Genomic DNA, 6,000 nt, shown 5'->3' on the forward strand with positions numbered 1-6,000 from the left:
GTGCAGGCCGTGGCGAGCGCAGGGACTGCCTTCGCAGAGACATTCAGACACCACCAGGTTGCGAGGGAACCATCGGTGAGGATCTACATGGGGGCGGAACCTGACCGGACAGTGGCCAATGGGGTTCTCCGGTCGCTTCATTAACCAATCCGCCGTCCGAAGGTCCTCCGGAAAAGGGCTCATCCGCAAGACTATCTCCTGGAAGTCGCAGTCCTGCTTGTTGGACTCGAGGAGCCAGAGGGTCTGCCACGGTACGCTGGCGAGCTCCTGCTCCGTGTAACCCGTTCTCTTCACTACTGAGGTAACCTCCCTTCGTGGCCTCTGGGCGAGGAACTCCAGCAGGTGATTGTCACATATCTGTGAGTGATGACGGTCTCCTAGGACGAGGATCAAAGTATGCTGCAGAAGACTGGTCCACCAATATACCGCAGCCAACCGACACAACATACTGTCTGCTCATCGCGTATACGACAGGTGATTTATATATATCTCGAACCTTTGAGGACTTAGTGCACAGAACAAATCCTTTCGCACTTTGATCGGGTTTCTCAGTATCCTAGCTTTGTTTGACAAAGGAACTGAAATGGTATTTTCCGAACAAAGGTAGAGATTACAGGCCTCAACTAAAATGTTCTTCGCGTGGAAATATTTTCACACGTAAAGGTGATGCATTTACTCCGGGACTGAAATAAATAGGTGGATCCATATCAAGAGTCGTTTAGGGACTTTAATTTCAAAATATTTATTAAATAATATCTCGATCAGCATTGTACGTATTTAAATTTACGGAATGTAAATAAAAGAAACGTCTTATAACACTTTTAAAACATATATTTACGCTAACTCACAAGACGGTAAATATAAAAAAATATGGTACTGTAAGTGGTGATCGATTTCGATTGGACACTCCAAACATCATCAGACCCAATAGTTGAATGAAGAATTAATAATTGATAATTGATGTAATATAATGAAGTTTATCTCAGTGTCATTTGTATTTTCCGCATAAATGAGTTTACGAAAAATAGTTTTATACTAATGTTTGAAAATGAACCCAAAACGTTGAAAATTATTTAGAGGACTAACCGCCACAGCATCACTTTACTATTTACACCCGACATTCTAAATGAAATGCAATAGCCCGTGCATGATTGAGCTTGTCGATGCCTGACTCACTAACCTTGTGCACCTGTCTTAATTAGAGGGACGCAAATGAACCTATAGCGAGGGCTTAGGTGCACAATGAAGAGGCGAAGAAGCATAAGGGCACGTGTATGGAGGTCTAATATGTTGTGGCAGGATTCTGCCGCTCGGCCGCGCCACACGCACGATATATTCTCCCTCCAATATCGCTTAAAATATTACCTTCGACCCCTTCCAAAAGAAAAATTTAAACCTCGCTCTTCGACCTAATAAAGCGTCAAGTTCGTGGGGAAATTCGAAATCAGATTGTTACGGCAGCCCCTCAACTCGAGTGCATGTAATGTGCATTAGTTATTGCGATTCTAGATAAGGGAGTGCTGTTGTAAACCAACCAGTGACATTTCTATTGTTATGTTTAAATATTTCAAAACTGAATCAAAAGTGAAAATAGTTCTAATAACTTTTACAGAGAGGTACTGTTCTAATTCTGATAAAGCAATGGTATTATTAGTCCTAAATTAAAGAAGTACGTATTATTTTTACGGTCATAAATATTTATTTTTTTGATAAAAGTAGCCTATCGGAAGTGAGTTGGCCTAGTGCTAGAGCGCGGGACTTCGATGCCTGAGGGCCTGGTTCAAATCATGCTGAGTACAAATGAGGGTTTATCCGAGTGATAATGCATCGACCCCTTAGGTCTAGGCTGAAGTAATGTGTAGAACAGTTCCGGGCTAGAACTAGCGTCCTAGGATGTGAAGGTGGGACATACACAAAATTGACATCCTTTAACAAAAATGTTTAATAGGTGGTTAGAATCGGTTATACTGACATGTTATGGGACGGTGTTACACATAAAACTAGCAACGAAAATGAGGTCCTAGTTATCAATTTCACTATCACAACAACCTTTTGAAATGCAATCAGATTCGAAAATGTACGGCGGTGCTAGTTCTGTTTATGATTTGAAATCGTTATACCTATCCAGAAATGTCTTATTACAATTATTTTGCATGGCAATTGTGTTGGTAAAACGTTAATACACACTTTCTAATTCTATAACTCTTATATAACTCTACATATAGATATATGGGTTTTCTGTTATTATTATTTTTATCAGCGTCTGCCAATGTTTATTTTATAATTACTTAAGTTCACCTGTTCTCTTTCAATAAGGTAACATAAATGCTGTTGTTAAATTCCTATTTACCAATACAATTGTCGGGTTTAATTTTTACTAAGCATTTCATTTTATTGATTAGAAAAAGATCATAATAATGTCGCTATAAAATTTCCTAATCAAGGTAATTTTACTCAAAAGTTATAACAAAACCTATTGAATGTTTACAATCCAAAACAATTAACACCCTCGCTGCAGCAAACCTGCAGACTACGCGAATTTCCATTTGCCTGCTATGATTTTCAATTAAATCTATTTCAATAACATTAGGTTTAACGAGTACCTAGGTTTGCTGCTACAGGGAGGGTAATAAAGTTTTTTTAGTAAAACATTTATAGCTCAGTATAAAAGAAATATATGTGCCAAGTTTGGTAACAACTATTTTGTTATATACATAAACAAGCAAACTACAACAGTTTACTTATTTCCCATAAGAATAACATGAAAATTTTAAATTTACAATTTTTGCATTTTATACGTAACCAATAACGATACCATTTGAACGGATAATTTTTTTGGCTTCTGGGGACGTCAAAATGAAAAAGTAAATCAGTCCCGGGTCCAGGTCTTACCATGAGACCTACGGTAATACATTATTCCCTATATGGGAAATTCGGTAATATTAAACAATCGTGCCAGAAAGTCCTTGCAAACATAGCTCATGTAAAACTATGTCTGAAACTTGAGACCAAATCATTTCCCACAAATGTAGAACGATTATTTTAATGTAATTTTCCACGGTTGCTAGTTAAAACTGCAAACGATATGTAGGTAACGCGATGTTTTTAGAGAAAGATACTAAGATAATTCAGTGAGATATTGTAGATGGTATTAGGAAATACTTTACTATATATTTTAGGGATTTAATAAATTATTTATAATAAATTATTTAATAAAATTTGCTCGGTCGATCACAAAACTTGTGGACACAACCAAATGAACTCATACAACCCGATGAGATTAGGCCCTTCTCAACTCGCGAAGAAGATAAAATCGGCGAAACCGCATGAAAACTAGGTAATCCTTCGCGATCGATGAAAGACGAGGATCAATGATGGGATCGCCAAGTCACCGGTACGGAAGGAATTGAGACCCGAACATTGTTGGGGGGGGGAGGGTGTGAGACAAAGAGGGCGATCGTGTGGGGTCTCATCTCTGATATAATAGGCTTAATACAGCACACCTTCCTGTCCCCCTCAGACTCATTGCAAGGGTAACAGTTGTGTCGAGCGTAGGAGGGGGTAGTTTTACTTAGGGCCGCTTTCCCCAAATCAAGTTTAACTTAATCTCGGTTAACTTTAATCTGTGGGTTAAACTTAGGATGGCTTTCCCCACTATTTTGTCATGAAAGTTTAGTTTAACCTAGCTTTTCTTTGCAAGCAACAATGTTGGCAACACTGTTATGCAATTTTGTCTGCAATATTATCTGTTTAGCTCCCCACTATGACATATCTGTCATTAATTTTCTCGTGTTTTGTTTATTTGTATATTTGAATTAAGTTTCGTGTCATTGTCTCCAATTGTTTACATTAATAAGAAACATTTTTATTTGCAGGCGACTGCTATTATATAAGCATTTCGTTACTTGTGTTTAATAATTAATCTCAAACTTAATCAAACAGTAGGCCTACTGCACGCATAAAATAACTGCATTAATTACAATCATGTGAAAATAAAATGTTGGGAAAGACGCAAAATTAATGTTTGTGGATTAAAAACTAGAGCCTAACAGCCTAACCTTTGTAATGACAGGCATAGGCTACTCAGCATTAGATACGTTCGATCAATGTTTCTAAACTAAATTTAAATTTCAGGCCTAGGCCTACTACAGTAGTTGTTAATTCACACATGATAATAGGCTAGTGGTTAGGCCCGAATGTAATATTTACTTTTGTGTAACGTAAGAATCGTGTTAAAATAAAATCAAACCAAAAGGCTTATTATGAGCGATTAAACTTTCCAACCAATGTTGCGTTTCTGTGGACAAGGTAACCTATCGATTGTACACAACTACAATACTACCTACCGAAAATATAATAATTTAGGCCTACTTTACGCATTTGAAAACCTTAAAACCATTATATCTGTAGCTTATATTTTTAAATTTAAAATAGTCATGAATTAATTGTCTACATAGGTTCTGGTTTGTTATTTCTTAATTTATTTCCAGTTCAATTTATTTTAGGTTATGTTTAACAAATGTCAAACAATGATATTTGCCATTGCCGTCTGCCGAACGTAACAAGTCAGGCAAGAGCCAATCAAAATCAAGCTATTATTCTTCTCTCCTGGGTTAACCCACGGATCGCCAGTTAAACCAGCCTCACCCCTAGGGTTAACTTAAACCTAGTTTAAACGGAGAAATTATTTTGGGGAAAGTGAATCTGAGGTTAAACTAGAGTTTAAACCGCGATCAGAGTTAAACTTGATTTGGGGAAAGCGGCCCAGAGTCATACGCGTGGTGTAAATTAACTAAACTAGCTTTCTATCAGGTAACAAGTCAATTGTCTCCATCCTGACTACAAATTTCTTCGACACTGATAGTGTTATCTAGTGCGTCCAATAGGACGCATAATAATAATAACTATCACAACTCTGAAAACCTCTTAACTAACTATGAAACTCAATGAGTAGGCAGCTCTTGGCCACATTGCTGTTGGAAATAATTAGAAAAGTGTAACGGTTACGAATTTATCGAGACTGACAATTTGGTTTACAAAAATGTTACAGTTCCGAGTCCAGAAAGATGTGGTTTTAACAGTTTTAAATTCATTATTTATCTAAAATTCTTGTATGAGCTAATTTATTTTTGGGGAAGTGTATATACAACGTAACTAATCTTTATGCGCAACTATAGTGGTTGTAATGTTGATATCTAGAGGTGATGATATCTAGATTAAACATTTACTTCCGACTTAATGTTATATTCACCATATACGACAAAATATTGAAACCCTTTAACACAAAAGTAAAATTTATAATGTAAAGTAGTAAAATCAATTTCTTATCAAAGACATTGATGATTATGAACTTACAGCTTACTCAAATGTTCACTGAAAGTCGACCCTTTTGTAACAGGAAAATATATATTGTGTTACTAGCAGCTACACCCGTGCCTTGCAACGGAGTCAGTATCCAAAAAGAGACAATGTTGGTTCTTTGAAAATGCCTTAAAAATGGATTCACTCCTTCCATTTAATTTAGAATCGAAATTGAACTAAATTACTTAACTTGATAATAGTAATAGTACCTTTTTATTAACTCATACTGTGAATACTTGTTTAGGCTACCTAGGATACAGAACCAATGATAGATTTTAAGGTATATTATCAATTAACAGCGATGCATTGTCCTTCCAGACCTGGAGGTTCATATTATTATATGGTTAGGCTTCATTCCTATAGATCTATGTACTTTATTATTATATTTTCTAATTAACTTTGGAAGTAAATCCAACCATTTATAACTCCCCTAAGCACTAAATTCTCTATATAACCAATTCTTTAAAGTTCTCTGGAACCTCTCTACAATTGCAGCTGCAGCCTTAGTTGTAGAAAAAGTGTGATAGTGATTAATATTGAATTGTTTCATTAGTTTGCTAAAATATTGATTAAAAAATTCTTTTCCACTGTTAGATTGAATGTTTTACCCCTTTTGGTAGAATGGTCTTAATGGCTTCT

Source organism: Macrosteles quadrilineatus, unplaced genomic scaffold (genome assembly GCF_028750875.1).
Source record: "Macrosteles quadrilineatus isolate MER2022 unplaced genomic scaffold, UCM_ALF_1.0 Scaffold_28__1_contigs__length_1566739, whole genome shotgun sequence".
In the NCBI taxonomy this organism is placed as follows: Eukaryota; Metazoa; Arthropoda; class Insecta; order Hemiptera; family Cicadellidae; genus Macrosteles; species Macrosteles quadrilineatus.